This window comes from Haliaeetus leucocephalus, unplaced genomic scaffold, assembly GCF_000737465.1.
Source record: "Haliaeetus leucocephalus isolate CR32 unplaced genomic scaffold, Haliaeetus_leucocephalus-4.0 Scaffold450, whole genome shotgun sequence".
Lineage (NCBI taxonomy): Eukaryota > Metazoa > Chordata > Aves > Accipitriformes > Accipitridae > Haliaeetus > Haliaeetus leucocephalus.
The window spans coordinates 8,889,524-8,895,401 of NW_010972886.1; positions in this window are offsets into that span (position 1 = coordinate 8,889,524).

Here is a 5,878-nt window from a genome sequence, read left to right on the forward strand (position 1 = left end):
GCACCGAGCTGGCCGAGGTTGGGGTTACCTCAGCGCGGGGGCACCGAGCTGGCCGAGGTTGGGGTTACCTCAGTGAGAGGGGGGCACCGAGCTGGCCGAGGTTGGGGTTACCTCAGCGCGGGGGCACCGAGCTGGCCGAGGCCGGGGTTACCTCAGCGAGCGAGGCGGGGCGGGGGGAGTGGGCCCGGCGCCTCTGAGACCCCGGGGAGGGGAAGGGCTCGCCCCGGGCCTGGCTGCGGAGCGGGGCCGGCGGCCGGGAGATATCCGGGGCGGAGAGGAGAGCAGCGCGGCGCAGCCAAGGTCGTTTCCCGCGGGAGGAAGAAGACCGGAGCTGGGGCCTGCTCCAGGGGAAGCCGGGGCAGCCCCGCTGGCACCGGGCGGGGAAGGGCTGGCCGGGCGCCGGGTGGGAGGTAAAAAGCCCGGGGGGGGGGGGGGGGAAGGCTGACTGCAGCCAGCTCGGCTGTGAAAGCCTCGGCTTCCCTCAGCCCCAAAGGACCCCGGGGTTTGGAACTGGGAAGTTGGGGGTTGCTTGTGTTTGACAGGTGTCACGGCTCAAGGTCTGAATATTTCCACCTCCCTCCCCCACCTTTTCCTCCTTTTTGTTATTATTTTTTTTTTATTCTGGCAGATTTTTAGAGAACAAAGCACATCTCAGGTTCCGGCATGATGTCAAAATTTGACCAGATGATTGAAAAAATAAAAGCATTGACAGCTGCGTTGCAAAGCGCAATTCCTCTTGTGCTGCTAGGACGAATTGACAGATAGGAGCAGTATCAGTAGTGTAAAAAAGCAACGCTGTTTTCACGAAGGATTAATATTGGAGGAATTTATTTTTGGGTAGAGTGAGGAAGTAATGCCCAGTAGGAGTTTCCAACAAATACTGGAGCCTTACCAAAAATTTAATCCCAGTGAAGGAAACTAGATACTCAAATTGTGTTTTACCTCTTCATTTCTACGTACAAACTCTTAAACTAAGACCTGTTTTTTGCAGTAAAAGCATAAAATAGCTGATAGACTTCTGTAAGACAATGAGATAATGCTATCAGAAAAAGGGACTACATTGGCGTTTTCCCAGGCTGCAAAAATACAGTTTTGTTTGCTTTAAAAACTTGTTTCCTGGACAGCATGCTATAAATACAGAATTTTTTCTTATTTTGGCATCCACAGTAATTGAAGAGCTGAAAAACTATAACCTGCAATAATTTGTTCTTGTTCTTCACTTTAGAAATAGTGGGACTAATTACTTTTTTTTCCTGCCTGCTTTTATCGAGATCTGGGGAGCTGTAATGAAGATTTCACAGTTCCTCATTTGAAGCAGTAATGTTAAATCACACACCCAAAAAATGGCCTTCAGAGTTGTCTCTTGGTATCTAAGGCATCATCCCACCAGCTGTCCTATAGTCCATAGTGTCTTGCAAGAAATCGAGGATCAACAGTACTTAGATTGTGCTAATATGAAAGGGGAAGAAAAATAAGACCAGTAAGGCCATCATATCAGAGAAAAAGGAAAAAAAAAAAATAGTGGCATACAGATTTAGTAGGGTTTGAGTGGGATTTTTCTTTCATCAAAGAAAGAGCAGAAGTGGGGTCTTATACCTTCCTGAGCATCTAGCACTGGCACGCAGTGAAGTTTAAGAAATTAGCTATAATATTTTCTGTTCTAATTTTAACCCCCAACACTATGAAACATACCTGGCTTAATGCCTCTGGGGTTTTTCTCCCAACACCTTCTTCATCCTGCTGAGGGTCCAGGGAGTTTCTTACATGCAGAATTCCTTGGGTGGTCGCACTGCTCTGCTCGTCAGCTGCCTAAAGCCATGAATCTTTCAATTCTAAGATAATATTGGGAAAATAAAGTTGTTTAATAACTACCTCATCTTCCCTGTTTCTTCAGTCTGCTTTGAAATCATCTGAATGTTTCCTCACCCCACCTGGTGCGTTCATAAAACTTTGAGGATTTGTTGGCTAATATTTCCTTTCCTGTTGGAATCTGCTGAGGTCTGCTATTGTAAATGCTCTTGCTTTAACTGCTGTTGGATTAGAACAAACTGAATCTACCCTATTGTTCTTTTATTATGTTTTGTTTTATGCATACTGCCTTTTGCTCTTCTGAGTGATTGGCTCTTTGCATTAAAATTTATGAATACGAACGTGCATTTTGTTTGGCACAGACCTGTTTCCATTGAAACCCAAGACAGTTACCTTGGCGTACGGGATTCGCTTCAGCTAATCATTGGAAATAACAAAGGATTTTTATAAGTGATCCCCATGTTTGAATTGATAGCAAAAGCAGAGAATATAAGATCTGTCTTTTCTTTTTTTCCCCTGCCATAGTAAGAGGTTAAAATACTTGCAAGGTTCTGCAACCTTCAGCAATCAATGCTTACGCCCTGATTCATGCTTAGCAACTTCTGAATGCTGCACAAAAGAGGGCTTTGCATCAGATTCTGTGCAATTTGGCAAATAAAATGAAGCACAGAGTACTTACTGTTCAATAATAGATATATATATGTATATGTACACACCCTCTTCAAAGAACTGGAAGGGGTGGGAATTTCAGGGTAGATTGTCTTTTTGTAGTTGTATCTTCTTTAACAGCAATATTCTAACAGAATTGAGACAGAAACTGAGCTCATGAATTTGGCCACAATTGCTTCTGGAGGGTGAAAGTCTATATGCAATCATCCTGCTCTGCTGCTACAACCTACTATGGGGGCTTCGTGCGCGCGTGCTCCCAGAGACAGCAACCAGGGTAATATTTCATACCATTGCGGTGCTGTAGCTTTCCCAATATACATCATTTTTTCTTCAGGGCCAGTGCTGGTGAGGAAGTGATTATATGAAGATCTCGGCTTTTTTAATATCTCAATTTCACAGTTACAGGGAAAAGTTTGAAAACATGGTCTGCTGCCGAAGGTGATTTCTATTTGAGGTGGTTTATTTTGGTTTTTGCAAGTTTGGTTGTTTAGGGTCAGTTGTTTAGAAGCGTGTTTGCTTCAACTGAACTGAGCCAAGCTACTCTTCAGTTAGACTGGGTTTAGAAATTACAGCGTTTCTACCAAACTGCTTCAAAACTGCTTACAATAAAACTAGTGCTGCTTAGACAAGGATCAGCATCAGCTCAGCAGGGATAGTTGTCGTCCCTGGCTTGGAAATTCAGTAGCTCGCCCTCCATAATTTGTGTGTAGTGCAAAACTCTGGAGTGAGGTCGCACATCTTGGGTTTGGCTCTGGCTTTACCTGAAGGTTTCCACAGCTGCTGCTACAGAAGTCATTAGAGAGAAAGAAACAAACCACAAAACTCGAAGTAAAAGGAGCTCAGGCAACCAAGTCTGTTCAAGGTGTGTAGCATGCCTGTAGCCGGGCTAGGTCCCAGGAGCTTGATGCAGTTCTCCCACTCTTGTAAATGGGGAGTGATTCCCCTGAAGCCCATGAATTTGAGGTTTCAAAGGCCAAATCAAATCAGGCTTTGGCAAGAGGGGCCCAATCCCTCCCCACTTGCATCCATGAGCATCTCAAGCAGTCAGAAATCTTTGATCCCCATGCAGGTTCTCTGGTGACATAAACTTCACTTTCAGCTACATCTTCCAGGGAGTGTCAGAAGGTGTGTGTCGTGTTCAAGGGAACACTTGCTAAAAATATTCTTTCTTTTGAGCATAATCGAGATGATTTGGCAGATAGTTTCACGCAAAGGCCTCAGAGCCTGGCTCTTTTACTGCACCATAGTTGTTTACAAAATAAGGTTGTTTAGTTAGTTATTGGTCCCGGGGAATACCTTTAAAAACCTGCAAATACTCACTTATATGTGAATAAAAGCAATGAATTTCCTTTAGCTGTGTTTGCTTTTTGAAAACATTCCAGTCAATTAGATTAGCAGCTAAAAATGTTTATGGAAAGAATTTTAAGCCTATTTTAGAGGGTATTCATGGAAAGAAAATTTTATCTCAAAACCACAGTCATCTTACCGGGTGTTAATTTATGTTCATCAACTCAGGGAATGCAAACCAGTATTATATGTCTGATTTGTTGAGGTCATCTATCTTTCCTATTTATCCAGTCTCATCTCTTTTTCTGCCGGGCTGCTTCCTATTCCGCTGCTATGCCAGGGATGGAAAATGTAACATTTTGTTTGTTCACTTCACACCTGCATTTCCCTCTGAACAGAGGGCTCCTTTCTTGAGCAACAGTGAAAGTAAACTGCTATCACAAAGCAAACTTCGGGCCCTGGAATATAAAACCGCTCCCTGCAATATTTAAATTCCTTTGAAAACCATCCTCTGCCATATGTCTATAAACACTGCCCAGCTGCAATGAACTTACAGATTCTTGGAGACCATCTGAATTTAGCAAAGAAATAACAATACTGTGTGCTGAGATACAGATACAACAAACAAAAGGATACTTTTTATTCTTTCTCTGTTGGTGATTGTTAGGTAGAACTGGGAGCAAAGGTATGCCAATGTAATATACTTGCTTTTCTTAAATGAGGTTCATCTTTCTAAATAGTTTTATGAAAATTATTGGGTTTATTATGGGACATACAGTATAATTGTGCAGTTTAAAAGACTGAGATTGAAGTTTAATGTCATTACTACCATCACATAAGCAGCCTAATGTGCGGGCTGCAGCAGTTTAGCATCACGTTCCAAATCCTTTTGCTTTGCAAATGACTGAGAGAAGATCCAGAGCTCTTATTGCAAGAAAACAGACCCTCCTTTATCTAAAGGAAAAAAAATTCTGTAATGGTTTTTATCCCTAAAGCATGCCATTTACATACAAGTTTGTAAGCTGCTCCTACACCTTACACTGTGCTGCTTCTGTTGGTTAACGCTTTCAGCTGTCCGGTGTCACTGTGTCCCCACACAGCACTGTCAAACACCAACTTTTCATGTATTCACTGATATCTTGTAAGTACATCTGCTCAAACACCTTATTGCCTGGTTTACAAACTTTTCTGATCTAATACATGAATGTTTAATGCGCTGAGTTGCTTGTATTATTCCATTACCAGAAACCACATGACATTTATTATATTAAAATACAATACTGACCACTTCACTCTTAAGTCCAAAGTCCAAACCACAGTTTAAATATGTTCTTTTATTTTTTGTCCCTACATTTACTGCATAAACAAGAACTTTTACACAGGCCTCTTAAATGCCTACTGGGTATTTGTTTGCAGACTTCCACAGCCAAGTGTGCTAGAAGCATTAAGATTACCTGCAGCACCTTGGTATTGCCAGTTGTCACCTGACTGCAGCCCGTTCAGGAGAAGGGCCATATGGTTTTTCCTGCTTAGGAATGGAGTGGCAGAACTGGAACACCGACAAAAATACAATAAATAATAGCAGTGAACCAAGCACACTTCCTCTGTCAAATGCCAAGTGTCAAGTACTTGTAGCAGGGATGCTTTTGTGTGGTCTATGAGAACACGATTTAGTGGTAGGAAATAACTGATGAGAAAATTTCAAACAAGAAAACTGTAAGCTGCAAGTGGACAAGCACGCTGAGTTCAAGAGTGAATTATATTCTGTGAGGTGTTTGTCCAGCTGGAGTTGCAAGTCCCTCAAAATCAGGATTTTATCATATGAGAACTACCAGTTCTCCATCGGTTCCTTACACATTGGTGCTGGCAGAAAGTGGGGGATAAATGAAAGGAACACTTTTAGACATGTGACAATCCAGGAAAGCTCTTTTACATTTTAATTATGCTGCAGAAAGGTCAAGGCTGGATCTGTGTCAGTGGAGGGTTAATTTGCTTTTATGGTTTATGAATGTGCCTCTCGAAAACTGAAGAACAGAGAACTGGAGAATAAAACAAAATTTTCCTCTGTAGGCTGTCGGTTCTGATCCACTTTTAAAACAGCCTTCCAGAGGCA